The sequence below is a fragment of the Micromesistius poutassou genome, assembly GCF_964030765.1.
Source record: "Micromesistius poutassou genome assembly, chromosome: 3".
NCBI classification, from domain to species: Eukaryota; Metazoa; Chordata; class Actinopteri; order Gadiformes; family Gadidae; genus Micromesistius; species Micromesistius poutassou.
Genome location: NC_140273.1, coordinates 8666004 through 8686751, shown reverse-complemented (window position 1 = coordinate 8686751; position 20748 = coordinate 8666004).

Sequence of the window (20748 nt, the reverse complement as noted above, 5' to 3'; positions counted from 1 at the left end):
GTGTGTGTGTGTGTGTGTCTTTGTGTAGGGGGGAGTTTGTGAATGTGTGTGTATTAGGTCAGAGTGTGTGTGTGTGTGTGTGTGTTTGTGTGTGTGTGGCTGAGGGTGGGGGGGAGGGCTAGCATTAATCTTTGTTTTTCTCAAAGAAATATGTGTATGAAAAATACACAGCCCTGCAGAATTTTCGTTCATCAGTCTTTCAAATACCCATTACGTTGTGTAAACAGACAAACAGAGAGATGAATTGTGTGTATGGGTGCGGGGGGGGGGGGGGGGGGGTAAACGCCTGAAAACAAACATGGTGGAAAAAAATGGAAGCCGGTGAAAGTAAACTAATAAGCAAACTAACTGAGGCGAACACATGGCCCTATGACCCGTGTAATTACTCTGTGTGGATGCAGGGTGCTGGGTCAGTACCCTCTAGCTGCAGATTAGCCACAGCGCTGAAGGCATGGTCCCTGTTTCCCCATGATTGATACTGAAATGAGGGAAGTGAAGATGAATGCTTCTCATTAGCCTTCTGTAGCTCTGTGTTGTGCTCGGATCCGGGGGGACAGGCACACAGTAGTTAGGAGGGTTTTGGCTGCATTCCGGGTTGCTGGTTTGATCCCTGGGTGGAGTTGCTACTACTGTTCCTAGGGAGGTGGTATTTGTCTGGGTTTCTGGGTTTCATTCATTTTTTTTAGTATTTCAGCTTAATTTTAATTAGCTTATTTTTTTTTGCTTGTGAAGTGTCTGGTGCATTTTTTGAAAAATGCCAATTTTTTGCATAGCCTACTGTTTATTAGATTCAGTGTTGGTTTTAGTAGTTTTCTGTAATATGGGGTATTTGTCAGGGGCAAGATTCAAAAAGGTCAAAAAGAAACGGTGTAATAAAAACTCTGGACTGTGGGCTGAATTTATGTTATTTAGTTAGTTTTTACATTAATGGTAATAGCCATGGTGTGTGTGTGTGTGTGTGTGTGTGTGTGTGTGTGTGTGTGTGTGTGTGTGTGTGTGTGTGTGTGTGTGTGTGTGTGTGTGTGTGTGTGTGTGTGTGTGTGTGAGTGAGTGAGTGAGTGATTGCGTGATTGCAGTGCATTTACCATCTGTGTAAGGAGGTAACTCAACAACCGCAAGGTACACTAAATGCCGGATAAGTTAGGTCCCCAAAAGTTGAAGATGTTCAGTTACATCCTTGGATGTTTAGACATTTCTAAATGTTTATTGTGCTTTTAATCATATGAATGGACTGCAATGGACTGGGTACAAAAAACACAACACAATTCTTTATTTGACCAAGATCTACTTTACTCTCAGCAAGGTCTTGTCAAGAGTCTCAGCAGTGTCTTGTCAAGAGTTTTTACAAAGTGAATAAGTTGCTGCAGCACATGAATGAACGTCATAATTAAAAACCCTGAGTTTTCAACACTGTGTTATGTTAACCAAGGCTGGGACATTAACATTTAGGGCATTTAGCAAACGCTTTTATCCAAAGCGCTTTACAATAAGGGAATTTGTCAGAAGAAAGAGAAACAATATATCGCTGTCTGTACAGTAAGGATGTTCATAGAACCAAGTGCCAAGCACTAACAATTGTTAGGTTAACCCATTCCCAGTATACAACAAAGATAGCAATGATAAGATGCTACACTAAGTAAAAAAAAAAAGCTAAGTACTGTTTTTAAGTGCAAGGACGTACAACATATAATAAGTGGGTAAGAGGGGTGTGGTGGGGGGGGGGGGGGGGGGGGATAAGGGGTGAGGCTATGGATAGTCTAGGTGAACTCTCGGGACAGGTGAGATGAGGTGACACTGAACTTCAAGTAAACTGGAGACTACTGCCAACTTTCTAACCATGTAGCACAAGCCATATGCTAACCCATTAGTGTGCAAACCAGCGGTAGCTGTTTTTAGCTGACAGGTTTGATCGCGACCGGCAGTTACATACTACGTGTCCTCCCTTCTCTCGTTCAAAATCTTATCTTGCCACGGTTCCATCCATAAAGGTACAAAAGCCCTTCAATCTATATTTTCAAAAGATAGAAGCCACAGTGAAAGGTATGAATACCAACATCAGCTGTTACCCATAATGACACTGCTGAAGGTCACCGTTCTGAGATTAATCACGTCTCTCCATTTCAACCAGCCTATTATTAGCACTTTCCTGTTATCATTTCCATCCACTTACACCCAGACGAAGCCTTCCGGACCCACTGACCAGCCCCTCCACCCCCAACTCTCTCCTCATGTTCACCATGCTTGTCTTCTCCTCTTATCAAGCGGAGGTATCATTACAAGAACAATCAACAATTCTCAGAGCGATCTCAGTGCTCCATCCTCCCCTGTCTCCTTGTCCTGCTCAAACATCAGTTGCATGGCCTGGTAACAGCTTGATATAATTAGAAGAATAATATGTGGAGCTAGGATCCTGCATTGAGGGTTTTCAGCAAGTGGGAGGTGTCAAATTATATCCCCAAAATGAGCATATTTGACAATCTCTTATTATACTGATTATTGCGCTCTGCAAATTTGCCCAGGCAGCAACATCTCTTTGGTGATTTCACTTCAGCTCATTAAGAATAATGAAACTACTTCCAAAAGATTTCCTATTAAGGACTGCAAGAAAGCTTGATGACCACAGTTATGTGGTCATCAAACATTTATGGCATTTGGCTACAATATATGCCCTGTACATGGCAATTGCTCATGTGATACTCAGAGAGAGATATAAAGCTACATAGAAAGATAGATAGATAGATTGATAGATTGAGAGTGAGAGTGAGAGAGAGTAATATATCTAAATATATATGTACAGTATATAATAATTATAGATTGATACGCACAGCATTGAAGAGTTATGTTCTATTTTGAGTGTGAATGTGCTTGTTTATTCAGATGTTTGTTTGCATTTATGTATCTCCCTATAAATGTCACAAAATAATTGAAGCTTTCTCTGTAACACGTGTTATATATAGATTGTCATTCATACAAGAATAAGGTTGGTTTTCTGGGAACCTTTATTCATCTCCTTCTTAAACTTCACAATCAGTCAACCTAACCTCTTCTTCATTCAAAACCTATTGACTTGCAAATACGTATCCAATCGTTATGCACTCAGTAAGATGGTGGCATATTGGAAATGGTGTCCCTCCTCCCACTGCATCAAGTCTGTTTTGTTAGCGTTGTGATTGGTTTGGAGTGCGCTTGTTCAGGTGCGTTTGGTAGATAAGCCTGCACATGCTCTGCTAGGGATCCACCGAACACAAAGGGATTGCATTGGGGGCTGCTGATATTCCTGTCATATCATGTTTGTGTGTGTGTGTGTGTGTGTGGCAGTATGAGTGTGTGTGTGTGTGTGTATGTGTGTGTGTGTGTGTGTGTGTGTGTGTGTGTGTGTGTGTGTGTGTGTGTGTGTTTGCATTTGTGTGTGTGCGTGTGCGTGTGTGTGTGTGTGACCAGCGGTGTCCACAACAAGCCCAGCCGTCAGATTAATGAATTCCACCTGCCGCCAGGCGTTACCGGAGAACATTCCCGGGTGTTTCCAACCCTGGCACAGACCTGAGCCTCAGGACACCCACCACCTGCTCCTGGTGGCCTAGAGCACTTTGTGTGTTCTGCTACCTGTTACAAGACTTATGACATTGACTTTTTTTGGTCTAACTTTCTATATTTACTATTGTGTGACTTATTACATCGACTATCTATTACTTGACAACAAGCTGGAAAAGGAGATAAAGGTAGCCAAAAGAAGCTACAGTGAGAAACAAAAAAATAGCCTCTCAGCCAATGACCCTGCATCAGTTTGGAAAGGGCTGCAACAGTTCACAAACTAAAAGAGACCCTGCAGACAATCCCAGACTGGCTGCCGTCCAGAATGACTTTTAGGCCCTGTCCACACGGGCGAAAACAATCTCTTCCCCTCCGTTTTCCTTTGAGAATATCTCTGTAAAGATGGACTCATTGCAAAAACACATCGAGCTGTAGAAACGCTGTAGTACATATTCAAGGCCACTGTGCGGCACTGGTTCTTCACCAAAAAAAGTGGAGTGTGCATCAAGCCTGCGCGCATCAAACCTGCATGCTGTATACAAACATACAGTCTAGGAGGAGATAGCAGTTACCAAAACCTTTTAGATTGAGCAGAAATACTTTTTAATGTTTGTAATTAAATGTATCAAGGGGCTGTATTTAAAGCTACAAAAATAATACAAATAAAATAAAATAAAAACAAATTCAACGCAACTCTAATGTCGCCCAGCTGGTGGGGGGGGCGATTACGTCATTGTTTGCGTTTCAGGCGTCCACACGAATCCTAACACGAAAACGCATAGGTTTGTTTTTATCTCATCCACCTGGGACCTGGTTTCAGAAAAGTGTGTTTTTCGGACACCGAAAAGCACATTTTTTTTTTGAATTATGCTTTCATCAAAAAATCAGTTCCTTGTGGACGGGGCCTCACTGCAGGTTTGAAAAGCACCCATTATCACACGCACATGCACAAAAGGTTTTCCCTCAACACCCAACCCCCTCCCCCCACCTGCACTAACTATCCGCGAGAAGGATGTGTGCCGGCTCTTTCAGAAGCAGAAGATCAAGAAGGCTCAAGGACCTGATGGTGTGTCCCCCTCTTGTCTGCGAGTCTGTGCTGAACAGCAATCTTCATGCAGATCTTTAACTGGTCCCTGGAGCTGTGTGAAGTGCCCTCCTGCTTCAAATGCTCCACCATCATCCCAGTCACCAAAAAACCCTTCATCACAGGACTAAATGACTACAGGCCTGTCGCCCTGACGTCTGTGGTCATGAAATCCTTTGAAAGACTGGTGTTGAGCCACCTGAAGGACATAACAGGACCCCTGCTGGACCCCCTGCAGTTTACCTACAGGGCAAACAGGTCGGCAGATAATGCTGTCAACATGGGACTGCAATACATCCTGCACCACCTTGACTACCCAGGGACGTATGCCAGGATCCTGTTTGTGGACTTCAGCTCGGCATTCAACACCATCGTCCCTGAACTCCTACATCAGAAGCAGAATCAGTGTGCAGTGCCTGTCACCACCTGTCAGTGGATCATCAGCTTCCTGATTGACAGGCAGCAGCATCTCAAACTGTGGAGCATCTCAGCCAAAACAGCACTGGCGCCCCACAGGGGTGTGTTCTCTCCCCGCTGCTCTTCTCCCTCTACACTAATGACTGCACCTCAAAGAACCTGTTCGTAAAACTCCTGAAGTTTGCAGATGACACCACCGTCATTGGTTTGATCCAGGATGGTGATGAGTCTGCTTAGAGACAGGAGGTGGAACAGCTGGTCCAATGGTGCAGTCAGAACCACCTGGAGTTAAACCACAAGAAGACCGTGGAGATGACAGTGGACTTTAGGAGAATTTAACGCTTCTCCTAACGCTCACAAATAGCCCCCACCCTTTCACTAAACAAAGTCTGTTCTGCTCATCTACCTAATGTATATTTCAATTTTACAATTCCAATATTGTTATTAATATATTGCCATTGCACTGAACTGCCTTTCACTTTATTTATATTTAAATCTCTGACCATATATATTTATATTTAAATATTATTTTTTGACTGTACTGATATTGCACCATTTCTTCCCTCTCTTAAATTGTTATTGTATATTCTTTTTTGTAAAAATTAAAAATTTAAATTTGTAAATTATATGGTATTGTTATACTGTATACTTAACGGTATATTTATTTATATATATATATATATATTTTGTACTGTTCTGTTTTTTTATATAAACAATAGGTTAAGTGAGTGTTGTATTTTGAGAGCAAAGGGTTAACCAAAGTCAAATTCCTTGTTTGTTTACCTGGCCAATAAAGATGATTCTGATTCTGATTCTGATTAACTCTGTAGTTATATTTTATCAAATATAATTAATCTACATCCAGGGCTCTATGTATGTGCATGTGCATGCGCTTGCATTCTTGCGTTTGTGTCAAAAATTCCAGAATCCAGACAAAGACCGATTTTTAGCATTATAATTATTATAACATAATAGTATAATCATGCTGTTGTATTGTAAAGACAATGTAAGTTGATGAGGGGTAAGGTAATTATCACATTATGGTGCATTGTTCCATTGTAGACCTTTACAATCATTCTGCACAATATTACAAAAAATATATGACTATAATCCTGGCCCTTCAAGACTGGCAATTGGCAAGTACACTATATTGTATTATTATATTAGGATTATGTGTGCAGTCTGAATTCTGAGTTGTCCTAATAACCTCAACCCTGCACAACATCCAGACCCTCAACTTTCTTTACCACTGATCTACCGGCTTAAATAATTTGATACTACTTAAAAGCGAAGGAGCTTCAAAAAAGCATGGTACAAGCATGTTGCTCCATTTTCAGAGATACCGTCTTCAGTGTCTTATTATGTTGAGATTATAGTGGTGGGGGAGGGGGCTGTATGGTCCACGCAATCCCTCCAGTTGGGACCCCTCAATGAGAATTCACAAGTCCTAATGTATTAAGGATGAGCTATGTTGGCTAGGTGTGTGTCTTTGTGTGTTTTACAATACCTTACCAAAAAACTGTTTTTTTTGTTAAAAAGAGCATGGAAGCATGGAAGTGCTGGTCTGAAAAGTATGATCCATTATTCATTCTCCCCAGTGCCATCTCATTTCCACAACACTATCTTAAAGTTTTTCTGTAAGTTTTGAATGGAGTGACTAATAAGTGTTCCCCCCTCCCCCCAACTGAAATGGAAACTTACATTTAAGCTGTCGCATAGCATTGACAGAATGTGGAAGTACAGCCGTCGAGATGGTTTAAAGAGACCTTCATGTGCAATTCTTATTTCCATGTTTATGAATACAATTCCATCTTCAAGTGAATATAGCTTGTTTTAATCAAACGCAAACATGGATTATCGTTATTTTTATTGTTTAACTCTAATAATGAATGACATCAGGATATAATTTATATGTTTCTATACCAAAATGTCTTAAATTCACGGTTGAACTATTATGTAGACACTTTTTCACAGTGGCTTAAAGCTGATTCATATAAATGTCATTCAGTAGCTCCTAGGGAGTTTGGGCCTCTGTGTCAAGAATGCCCACAGGGGGACTGTGGACAGTGGGCTCGAAACCAGGACCTTTTGGTTGGGAGTTGTACACTACACTATCCTCATGTATTATGATCTAGTATTCCACATGGAAAAGTGATCCCAGTAGCACCTAATTAGGCCCTTCACCCAAGGTGGAGACCACTTCCCTCAGATAAGCATTCTCCAGAGCAGAGGAAGCGGGGGTAATGCCTGCGCTGCCATTATGGGGCGCAGCGGTCCATGGAACAATAATGTGACCCAGCGGAGGATGAAAGAGCCGCCGCGGAGAGCATCACTGCGCTACGTGCTCTGTGTTTGTGCTACAACGCAGGGTGCACTCACACCGTCAAATTACACCCATTGTTAATTTTTATCGGCGCGAGAGATGAATTGTCAGGGAAGTATACTGCAACAGAGCAACAGCATCGTGCAATCGATTTCGATTTTCTCCTGTCAACCAACTGACTCTTCAAGGCATAGGCCTATATATTCCAACCTGAATAAATATAAACAACACACTATTTGCAAGATAAGTTATATACATGCATCTATTTTATTCTGGTGAAAATGAGAAGAATCTGAATGCACCAATCAGGTCACCCATTCTGCTGCTTGTATTGAAAGGTCAGCTGTTGCCATTGAAGCTGTTGGCATCCAGAATGAGGCTCATACACTGAAAGGACAAAGAATATGGCAGCGGCTTACTGACTGTCCCTCATAATGTAACACTTACAAGATGGCAGCAGCTAGGCACAACTACACATTAAGGCTCATGGATATGTTTCAGCTACAATCAGTTTGTCATTATTGTGGAGAACTAAATATTCAAGATAATCAGATTTATTTCTGGACCTTCAGAAAGGTGGATGGTAAGGGACACAGAAATGGTGACTGAGCTGTTCATGCTGGGTACAAATCACGGCTTGAATCTCAATTTTTGTGGCCGCATGATTGCAGAACTGAACAAGACAGATTGTTTCACAGAAGGCAACTTTTACTGGGGGTGTGTATAGGTGAGGGAAACAGTATGCTGTTAGAAACCCGAAATGCATTCCGCATTCATGCATTGCATTTTAATTTCTCTGTTAGTGAACTTACTTTGAATACATTTTCTTCATTATTGTAAAAAATATTTAGTACACAGCAACACAATTCTAATGATATTGATTTGATGCCATTACAGACAAGCAACATCAATCAATTTTATGCCACTGGAGGGCACGCAGCAATCCAAACAACCACATGACCCCTCTCTGCCCTTTCCAAATTGTAATCTAACGTACCATGACAGAAACTAGTCCACCATTTAGTGAGGTGGTGTATTTGTGTGTGGGTGGTGGTGTTTGGTGTCTCCTTTATTGGATGACTGACAACATGCAGGATTGAGGGATCCCCCGATAAGTATGGGTCCCAGGACCAGTAACAGATGGAGCAAAAGGTGGCAGTATCATAGTAATGGAGGACACTATCACACAGGGCTGAACGGGGGTACAGCTTAGGGCCAACCAAGAGAAAAGGATACACCAACTACCAGGCCTACTAGGAGCAAGCAACCAACACAACAACACTCTCCATAGGTGGCCCAATAAAACACATATCTGAGATAATTTGTTCACTGTAAGCCTTTAACAAAGGACTGATGGACGCTTTATATCTCATTGCAATGTTCTCCGGATGACATGTACTGTATGTTATTTGAATTTGTGTTTTTTATTTTATTTATATGATGTGTTTCGGTTATGTTGACTACTGTTTGCAAACCAAATTACCCCTCTAAGACCTACAGTGACCACTTCGTGGTCTTCACTGTTGTGCCTTGCCCAATGGCGATTGCTCTCCTTCCCTTAATGATAACAACAATGGCAAATGGAGTAGTGGCTTTTCTCTGTGGTAGATCATAAGAATACAGTTGAGTCTAAATATATAATCAAGTCAAGTTAAATAAAATACAGTTTTATTAGATGGTAAACACACAAGCTACCTTTGGTTATTTTACATGATGCCCTTGATCTCTGTCCTCCAACAGTGTTCTGTAAAATGGAAGGCCCAAGTTTCTTGTAGTAGAGCATACAAATAAGTTACATTATAATACATCATTTAGGAACAAATCAACAATGGATTCAAGTACAGCATTATAGCAAATGTTGAAATCACATAGTTCCTGCAACCAACATTTGAACCAGATTGGTTCAAACTGCCTCTGTCACCGCTTCTGTCAGAGGCTTCTGCCTCTGTCATCTAATGCAAAAAACTACATAATGCTCTTATTGACTTAAAGAATAGATTAGACAGAGCAGCTCCCAGGGAAACACATTTCTGAAAGCCGTAAAGTGGTGTTCATTGTATTACATTGAGCTGTGTGGCAGAAGTCATTATAGTGAAAAAATGCACTACCAACTGTCATTTCTTTGGGAGCCAATCCACCCACATTCCCCAGACTTTCTTATCTCTTATATCTTAAAATAATTGCACTGATTAATTCTACTGCCGAAAATTGGAAAAGAAGACAAAATGTATGCACATCGAAGCAAAAACACAAAAGAGTTTCGGTTTCTCTATCGTCTAACTTCTTTCTATGATAGTCTGTCAAGGTTCGGTCCCCCTCTGTCTGCTGAGGGGATAAAGACTACGTCAACAAATAAGACAAAAGGAAAGGAAAATAGCAAAGAATTAAATAATTAAATAATGATGATGAGAGGCAAGACACTGAATAGCAGATGGAAGATATTGATATAAGCGCAGAGGGAACAGACAGAAAGCATTGACTTTGGCTTCCACCCTGCACAATGGAAGTAAAATCAGTAAAAGCAACAGAAGTAGATCTATAATAATACTATCCACAAAATAGCACAGATTGCACTGGAAGGAGTGTTGTTAAAAGGCTTATAGTGCGGGTAAAACAACTCAAAGTGCAGGGTTTCATCATTTGTGCAAGTTTAGAATTTGAGTAATGAATTATATGAATGGTATAAAGTAACATTGCCATATCTGAGAAATGCTGTCATGTAGTCAATAGGCCTTCAGTCAGAGTGTAGGTTCCATACACAGACTGTAGCTCTTGACGTAGCTTTCCTCGTAGCTTCCCCTGTTCTAAATGTCCAGGTTGCAGTACCTGGTGAAATGATGAAATGTTGAAAAAAATGTGGTGATAAGCACCCTGTGAAAAGGCACCATTAACTTCCTATCTTAAAACCCCCTCTGCAGAAATTACAAGCTTCCCCGGCGCTGCTTGAGAGATCATGCTCATGTTGGAGTCAATTATGGTTCTTTTCAAGAGAGAGAGAGAGAGAGAGAGAGAGAGAGAGAGAGAGAGAGAGAGAGAGAGAGAGAGCGCATTGGATATGCTCTTAGTGGAAAATCCAAATCACAAACTAAAAAGCACTTGGCAATTCAGAATGCCTGTGGGTATAGTTACCGCATGAGATAAAGGAGGAGAGCCTTATCATCGAGACAGACAGGGTCTTTAAATAACATCCAAATTACCACACTAGCGATGTCAGGTTACCATAGGATACAGTATGAGGCAGAACATCTCTCGGAACATTTACATCATTAGTTATTAGATCTCAAAGGAAATCTGTTCCACTATGCACCTCAGAAGAACTTTATACAACTCTCTGATACTCAGGTGTAGTTCTTGGTCACTGCTGTCTCAGTCCAGACGATGGTCTTTGATGACTGTTAGGCTTGGATCAGAGAGTAGCTAGTTGTATGTACCATGAGACGAGAACAATTCAAAATTTCAAGGACTCTGCCATGTTTGTTGCCTGTCACGTGGGAAGAGATGAGAGAATCTGGGATGAAACATGAATGGGAAGAGCAGTGAAGGGTAAAATGTAACATCCGCAGGGGGTAAATTGAGGATGAACCAATTATAAATGACAGTCTGTAGCGGCGCCCGCGTCAGCGAGGTGTGGACCACCTGCACAGGCTGCCTTGGTACGAGAACAACAGACCAGAACCAAGGCTGATGATCAGGTGGTGAAACAGCTCTTTCCTCCTGACCAGGAGGAGTTAGGAAGGACCGTCGCTCAACAGGAGTGTTCCTGGGCGATGGCCCTGATGGCCCATTTCATACACACACACACACACACGCACGCACGCACGCACACGTACGCACGCACGTACACGTATGCACGCACGCACGCACACACACAAATTTCATATCAAAAGGGTCTCATCCGATGGTCTGAAATCAGAAAAACGTAACAGTATTTTAGTTTATTTCTCAATGATTTTCTTGACTGCATTTTTTAGTGCCCATCATTGTACGTATATTATATGTAAGACATCAAACCTGCCTGTAACTACAGAGAAATAATGAGCTGTTGTTTTTTTGATGTGGAACATACATAAAAAACAATTGTGTGGGAGTGTGTAGATGTGTGCTTGCGTGGGTGACAAACTGCCTAAGTGGGATTGTGGGTTGAGAGTGTGCGTGTGTGTGTGTCTTTGAGTGTGTGTATGTGTGTGTGTGGGTGTGTGTGTGTGTGCATGTGTGTGTGTGTGTGTGTGTGTGTGTGTGTGTGTGTATGTGTGTGCTTGCGTGCGTGCCTGCATGTATTTGTGCAGGTGTCTACCGTCTATGCCATTGAACTGGATGCCGCTATAATTGTATGGCGCTGAACAGCCCAGACTGCAGCATAGTATACAGAGGGGAGATTGAGTATACCACACAATCACACAGAACAGCACAGCCCCCTCTGAAACACAAACCAGCTGTCTGGGCTGATTCTGGCTTATCAATACAGTTAGAACCCCAGCTTTAAATGTATATATCTCATGTTTAAATGCTAACAAAAAGGCAGATTATGAATAATAAAACAGAAAGCCTGATTGTTGAAAGTATATAAAAATGTCACTTTAATGTTTTCATTTTTGGGGGATTTATTTATTTTATTTATTTGACGTTTATTTGACAGGGACAATGCACAATATATAATTGGGCCAGATTTTAGCCACAAGGCTAATTTACATCTGTTGTCCCTGGACAGGAGTTGATGTTATAAATCAAATTAAAAGACAACATGTAATGAGTTGGGACAATGACCCAAACACACATGACACAATGAGTTGGGACAATGACCCAAACACATCACAGTGTGTGTTATGCTATCATTTGGATTTACTGAAACGTGTATGTTATAGGGGTTCTAGCTACAGTAAAGGATTGGACAGGACAATAAAAAGGAGATGGCTATCATTATTATCCTAAAGGTTAGCTGTCAGAAGCAATTCATTCAACTATTAACTGTTCCACTTGACGAGCCAGAGGTGTTTTGCCCTTTCACGTTAGTTTTTTCTGTTTCTTTTTATACCTTTTTCAGGTTTCACAAAGAGCCTAAACAGAATTTATTGCAAAAAACTTTTTCTGTAGCCCGTTGTTAAGGACAACAATTATGACCACTAGATGGCAGGCGAACACCAAATCTAAACGCATTACCTTATTTCGATTTATTATTTGAAAATAATTATTAGACCCACTAAAAAACATTGTAGGCTTTATGAATAATCAAATTAAATTTCGAATCATTTTTAAGTATTTAATTTGATATAAACTTGTTCATAGTCAGATGGTGGTATTTAAGGTTGTAAGCTTGTGGACAAGGGACTATAGGCCTACCTCAAATCCAAACCTTTGATTTATATCGGGACATTATGGTAATTTCCAGAAGACGATGAGTAATCACCGCACGTCGTCCTCCGGACAGAAAGCCTCCCGGCCATCAGCCCAACTCGTTTTGGTCGAACTTGTTTGAAGGAAGAAACCCATTTATTTTGTTTCCCTCTCCTCAGATTCAATTTGAGGGAGACAAAATGTCAGTCCAGGTGGAGTATAACTGTGGGTTCACACCGCACTTCGCCCCGCGACACGTTTCAATGTTAAGTGAACGTATAGAGACGCGTATCGGGCGAAACTTTTTGTCGCCGGGTATGGCGAGTGAACAGTGCCAAACCTAACTGTGTGTTCACACCGCACTTCGCCCCGCGACACGTTTCAATGTTAAGTGAACGTAGAGACGCGTATCGGGCGAAACTTTTTGTCGCCGGGACCTGCGACAAGATTTGATTGACGGGGCGACAGTTTTCCCCAAGACGGGCGGGCGCGTTCACGTGGATTTTGTCGCGCGAATGAGCGACAGATTTCGCAGAAGTTGAAATATTTCAACTTTTTCGCGGCATTCGCGTTGAAACAGCCAATCAGCGTTCACTCCCTGTGGGTAACGTGGGTGAAGTAACGTAAAACAGCCAATCACCGTTCAACCGTTCAGTGAACCGCAGCTTGGAGGAGAAAGTGATTGTTGCCGTTTGCGACTCCCGCTCTATATCTACATATAATATATAAATATCTATATCATATAATATATACGATATATATAATATCACGGCACAAAGCGGTGTGCGCCTCCGGATTATATTATTAACCCATAAACGACGGGCTCTCCCTCTTCCACAACAGGTACAGACACACATCTCTCATGGTTGAGAATGAATTGGCATGAATGACCATTGGCAGGCAAAAAAAAAATTCGCCCCGCGAATGCACACAAAAATGCACAGCGACAGATTATGATTTGTCGCGCGGCAACATTCGCCTATTCACGCGAATAGGCGAAATGGGACAAAGTGCGGTATGGCGAGTGAACAGTGCCAGGATTACCAGGAGAAGGATAACATCGTGTGAAATGCACGTGTGGAGAAGATACGTACGCCGCCGCCGTGGGGAGAGGATACGCACGCCGTCGCCATTATATATATATATATATATATATATATATATATATATATATATATATATATATATATATATATATATATATATATATATAATATATTTATTTATTTATTTATTACCTTAACCACAACATTGTCTGGACCATGACCAAAAATAAATAAATAAATAAATATATATATACATATATATATTTACTTATTTATTTTTGGTCATGGTCCAGACAATGTTGTGGTTAAGGTAATTGACTGTCACGCGAGAGACTGGGGTTCGATTCCCAGTCTATATATTTTTTTCTTTTTTATTATTATTTATTTTTTCTGGTATTAATATGTCCAAATACTTGTTGATGAATAAGTTGATGACATTTTATAAAAACCGTTAGTTTTTGTGTGTCAAAAAGACCAAAACTCTTAAGTTTTAGTTCAGGCGTTCTCACGGCGACGTAGGTTAGCAGGCGTCTTAGTGGCGACGAACTTCTTCAGATGTCCGTGAGTAGACGTACTATGGCGAGTGAACAGTGCCAGGATTACCAGGAGAAGGATAACATCGTGTGAAATGCACGTGTGGAGAAGATACGTACGCCGCCGCCGTGGGGAGAGGATACGCACGCCGTCGCCATTATATATATATATATATATATATATTTATTTATTTATTACCTTAACCACAACATTGTCTGGACCATGACCAAAAATAAATAAATAACTAAATATATATATACATATATATATTTACTTATTTATTTTTGGTCATGGTCCAGACAATGTTGTGGTTAAGGTAATTGACTGTCACGCGAGAGACTGGGGTTCGATTCCCAGTCTATATATTTTTTTCTTTTTTATTATTATTTATTTTTTCTGGTATTAATATGTCCAAATACTTGTTGATGAATAAGTTGATGACATTTTATAAAAACCGTTAGTTTTTGTGTGTCAAAAAGACCAAAACTCTTAAGTTTTAGTTCAGGCGTTCTCACGGCGACGTAGGTTAGCAGGCGTCTTAGTGGCGACGAACTTCTTCAGATGTCCGTGAGTAGACGTACATTTTGTCTGAATTTCCTTATGTACGTCGCCGTGACACCGCCGCCGGTGGACGGAACTTCCATGCAGTCGCCGTGGCGTCGCTGCTGGTCTCTCGTCTGCAGTCCCAATCAATCCCATACAAAATTTCACACGTTGTGACGGCGGCGTAGGGTTAGACTGCTCCTTCGCCTCTTCCTGGTTATCCTTAGGTTTGGCACTGTTCACTCGCCATAAACGTACATTTTGTCTGAATTTCCTTATGTACGTCGCCGTGACACCGCCGCCGGTGGACGGAACTTCCATGCAGTCGCCGTGGCGTCGCTGCTGGTCTCTCGTCTGCAGTCCCAATCAATCCCATACAAAATTTCACACGTTGTGACGGCGGCGTAGGGTTAGACTGCTCCTTCGCCTCTTCCTGGTTATCCTTAGGTTTGGCACTGTTCACTCGCCATAGTACGTCTACTCACGGACATCTGAAGAAGTTCGTCGCCACAAATGCCGCTTTTCCACCGCCAGTACCTACTCGACTCGACTCGACTCGAATCGCCACGCCTTATTTGCGTTTCCATTGGCAAAAAAAGTACCTGGTACCTAGTACCGGGTACTTTTTTTTAGTACTACCTCCGTCGAGGTTCCATGCCAGCGGAGTAGGTACTTTTGTGTGACGTAAACAGGCTGCTGGTAACTGATAAATGTAAATGGGAATATTCACTCAAGTTAAGTTGTGTCCGGCGTGGTTGGAGTCCACGAACCCGCTCCCGAGGGGGACACTGATCAGCGTTTCGCCGTGTGTGTCGCTCCTTTCCCGGGGCTAGAGTTAGGCTGCGCGTCGTTATGTGTGTCGGGCGTGGTTGTGTGTGTCCGGCGTGGCTGGAGTCCACGGACCGGCGTTTCGCTGTTTCGTTTCAGTGTCGTTCCTTTCCTAGGGCTCGAGTTTCGCCTCTATCAACGTTACCGTATGACAACAATAGACGCGCAGTCATTGCGCTTTTTATTTTATTTTATTTTATTTCCCATCATAACCTTTCCCGGGAATCAGGAAATAGTCTTGATCAGATTCAGATTTCCCGGGAATCGCGTCTCCTGTGATTAAAACCTAATGACGACCCGCCCATGGTGGAGAGGTTCTTTTCTACGACCCGCCCACATTGAAGAGGTACTTTTTTAGATGGAAACGCAACCAAACCGAGTTGAGTCGAGGCGAGTCGAGTCGAGTCGAGTTGGTACTGGCGTATGGCGAGTGAACAGTGCCAAACCTAAGGATAACCAGGAAGAGGCGAAGGAGCAGTCTAACCCTACGCCGCCGTGAGAACGTGTGAAATTTTGTATGGGATTGATTGGGACTGCAGACGAGAGACCAGCAGCGACGCCACGGCGACTGCATGGAAGTTCCGTCCACCGGCGGCGGTGTCACGGCGACGTACATACGGAAATTCAGACAAAATGTACGTCTACTCACGGACATCTGAAGAAGTTCGTCGCCACTAAGACGCCTGCTAACCTACGTCGCCGTGAGAACGCCTGAACTAAAACTTAAGAGTTTTGGTCTTTTTGACACACAAAAACTAACGGTTTTTATAAAATGTCATCAACTTATTCATCAACAAGTATTTGGACATATTAATACCAGAAAAAATAAATAATAATAAAAAAGAAAAAAATATATAGACTGGGAATCGAACCCCAGTCTCTCGCGTGACAGTCAATTACCTTAACCACAACATTGTCTGGACCATGACCAAAAATAAATAAGTAAATATATATATGTATATATATATTTATTTATTTATTTTTGGTCATGGTCCAGACAATGTTGTGGTTAAGGTAATAAATAAATAAATAAATAAATAAATATATATATATATATATATATATATATATATATATATAATGGCGACGGCGTGCGTATCCTCTCCCCACGGCGGCGGCGTACGTATCTTCTCCACACGTGCATTTCACACGATGTTATCCTTCTCCTGGTAATCCTGGCACTGTTCACTCGCCATATTCACTCGCCATATTCACTCGCCATAAACGCCGCCCCCACCGCCGCCCCGGCTGCCGCTGCTGCCGCGACGCGCACCGGAGACGAGCGTGCCGTGGACCTGTAGCGAGGGCGCGTCCCGGTGCCGTTATATTTTCCCGTGTTTGAGTTTGTGATAGTAAGCGTGTAGTAAGTTATACTAGAGTTTGTGATGCATTTTGGAAACAGGAGATGAGCCCCTGGTCTAATGCGCCACCTGGCTTGAGAAACCCGTTCTCAAAGACTTACTTTTAGTCATTATTTAGGTAGTAGCACACACATATTATGAATGCCTTCGGCAGAATTCTAATGAGCCATTTTAATCTAGATTAATCTAGATTAATTATATTATATATATATATATATATATATATATATAGACCTTACATGTTTATATTCTGAGAAACGCTCCAACGCATGGGTTAACATTTCGTTCTGCGTAGAACGAAAAAAGTCAGACAATCGTGCTCTGGGACACGATTCAATAGATTAACTTTTGTGCGCATGAGCACGAAATGTTTTTGAGGAGGTCTGCTGTAAAAACCGGGAAAATCAGAGTAGCCCTAATACACTACATTTACCCTTTGATGCATTTGTTGTTTTGACACATAAATAGCTAGAGGGTGCATTGTACTATCTGCGCACACCCCTTCTATAGTCGAAGAAAAAATCCAAATTGAAAGGCTATGGTTTGAATTTCGTTCTGTGTAATACGAAATAAGTCAGACAATCGTGCTTTGGGACACGATTCAATAGATTAACGTTCGTGCAAATGAGCACGAAATGTTTTTGAGGAGGTCTGCTCTTAAAAGCAGGGAAATCAGTTGTATCCCTAATACACTACATTTACCCTTTGATGCATTTGTTGTTTTGACACATAAATAACTAGAGGGTGCACTGTACTATCTGCGCACACCCCTTCTATAGTCAAAGAAAATATCCCAATTGAAAGGCTATGGTTTGAATTTCGTTCTGTGTAATACGAAATAAGTCAGACAATCGTGCTTTGGGACACGATTCAATAGATTAACGTTCGTGCACATGAGCACGAAATGTTTTTGAGGAGGTCTGCTCTTAAAAGCAGGGAAATCAGTTGTATCCCTAATACATTACATTTACCCTTTGATGCAATTGTGGTTTTGGCATAAAAATAACTAGGGTGCAGTGTACTATCTGCGCACACCCCTTCTGAAGCCTCTCTCTCTCTCTCTCTCTCTCTCTCTCTCTCTCTCTCTCTCTCTCTCTCTCTCTCTCTCTCTCTCTCTCTCTCTCTCTCTCTCTCTCTCTCTCTCTCTCTCTCTCTCTCTCTCTCTCTCTCTCTCTCTCTCTCTCTCTCTCTCTCTCTCTCTCTCTCTCTCTCTCTCTCTCTCTCTCTCTCTCTCTCTCTCTCTCTCTCTCTCTCTCTCTCTCTCTCTCTCTCTCTCTCTCTCTCTCTCTCTCTCTCTCTCTCTCTCTCTCTCTCTCTCTCTCTCTCTCTCGTTTCGTTCTGTGGAGAACGAAAAATACGTTTCAGTCTTTGAGGGGGTCTTCTGCAAAATCGGAAATATTGACACACACACACACACACACACACACACACACACACACACACTGCATTGGTTTACATTTCATTCTATGTAGCACGAAGAAATCGGAGAAACGCTCCCATTCACGATGCATAGGTTTACATTTCGTTCAGTGTAGCACGAAAAAAACGCTGCCACTCAAAATGCATCGGTTTACATTTCGTTCTGTGTAGCACGAAATAATCGGAGAAACGCTCCCATTCAGAATGCATTGGTTTACATTTCGTTCTGTGGAGCACGTTCGTTTCATTTTTTGAGGAGGTCTGCTTAAAGATCGGAAATATTGACATACATATAACTAGAGGGTGCACTGTACTGTCTGCACACACACACACACACACACACACACACACACACACACACACACACACACACACACACACACACACACACACACACACACACACACACACACACACACACACACACACACACACACACACACACACACACACACACACACACGCTCTCGCTCTCGCTCTCTCGCTCTCTCTCTCTCGTCTGAAAAACGCTGCCATTAAAAATGCATTGGTGTTATGACCGGCCTAGGGGAACCGGACACAACAAATGGTGCTCCCCTCTTTTCCCCACTCCCAAGGACGACCAGGCACACAGGGCTGCAGTCTAGCAGAAGGTAATTTATTCAAGTGATGATGGAGCCTCGGGGTGAGCATAGCCAAAACAACAAACAAAAACAATCTAACCCAAAACTAACTTACCTAACCGAAAAACCAAAGAAAACAAAGTTTACAGGATTCTCACTGACTCCCTAGGTGAAAAACAGGAGAAAAACAAAGATAAACCAAACAAGCTACTCACCCCTATGTTTACCTGGACTGCTTAAAGTTTTAACACAATACAATACAATACAATGCCACATGATAAAGCCTGGTGCAGTTGGGAGCAGGGTCAAGAGAAGGAGGCGGATTGTCTTTAGCGGCGGCCATTTATAGTAGCTCCTCCAGCCTCTGCACCAATCGACAGCCAGCACCTGGAGACACACCAATGGTGGTAGCCCCACCCTCAGGCCGGGAGGAGCAGCACCTGGAGAGGAAGAGAGCCTAAGGGTGGTAACACCACCCTCAGGCCGGGAGGAAGCATAGCACAGACGAATTCCATACAACACTGAAAAAATTCAACATATGACCCTGGGTCATAACACCCCCCCACCTAAGAACAAACATTTCCTCCTCTACAGGAAATGTTTGTCCCATTAAGATCTAGACAGTGCATCGGCCATGATATTGTCTAAACCTTTCTTGTAGCGAATGTCAATATTAAAGTCCTGCAGCAGCAAGGACCAGCGCATGAGGCGATGATTGCTATTCTGCATTCTAGTTAAGAACACGAGCGGATTGTGATCAGAGAAAACGACGGTTGGCTCAGGGTTAGACCCAAGGTACACCTCAAAGTGTTGTAACGCCAGTAGCAAGGCCAACGCCTCTTTTTCGATAGTGCTGTAATGGAGCTGGTGCCTTTTGAGTTTTTTAGAAAAATAGCAGACTGGATGGTCGATACCACGCTCATCTTCCTGCAGAAGCACCGCACCGACGCCAAGCGCACTGGCGTCCACCTCCAGCTTAAAGGGACGCACAAAATCGGGGGCAGCGAGTACAGGCGCACTACAGAGAAGAGCTTTTGCGGCCTCAAAAGCAAACTGACACTTCTCTGACCACTGGAAAGGAACTTTGGGGCTTGCCAAGCCTGTGAGTGAAGCCACTACATCTGAAAAGTTCTTACAAAATCCACGATAATATCCAGTCATCCCCAGGAAACGGCGGAGCTCACGGCGCGTTTGGGGAGCTGGGAAATCGATGATGGCCTGCACCTTCGCAGTCACAGGACAGACACGACCTTGTCCCACGATCTTACCTAAATAGGTAACAACAGCCTTCCCAAACTCACACTTGGCCAGATTCAGGGTTAGGGAAGCCTTACACAAACGTTCGAAAATCTCAGAAAGGGTTTTCACATGTTCATTCCAGTGGGAGGAATAGGCCACAATATCATCCAAGTAAACCTCACAGTTCCTCACCCCGCGAAGAACTGTGTTCATGAGCCTCTGGAAAGTGGCTGGGGCGTTTCTCAGACCGAATGGCATAACTGTGTATTGTAAAAAATTGTCCGGAGTGACGAATGCACTTATCTCAGAGGCGCGTGGGGTCAGGGGAACCTGCCAGTATCCTTTTAGGAGATCAAGCTTCGTGACATATTTGGCTGAACCCACCCGATCGACACAGTCATCCATGCGAGGAAGTGGAAAAGAGTCCGGTTTAGTAATGCTATTTACCTTGCGATAATCATTACAGAACCGCGGGGTCTGGTCCGATTTA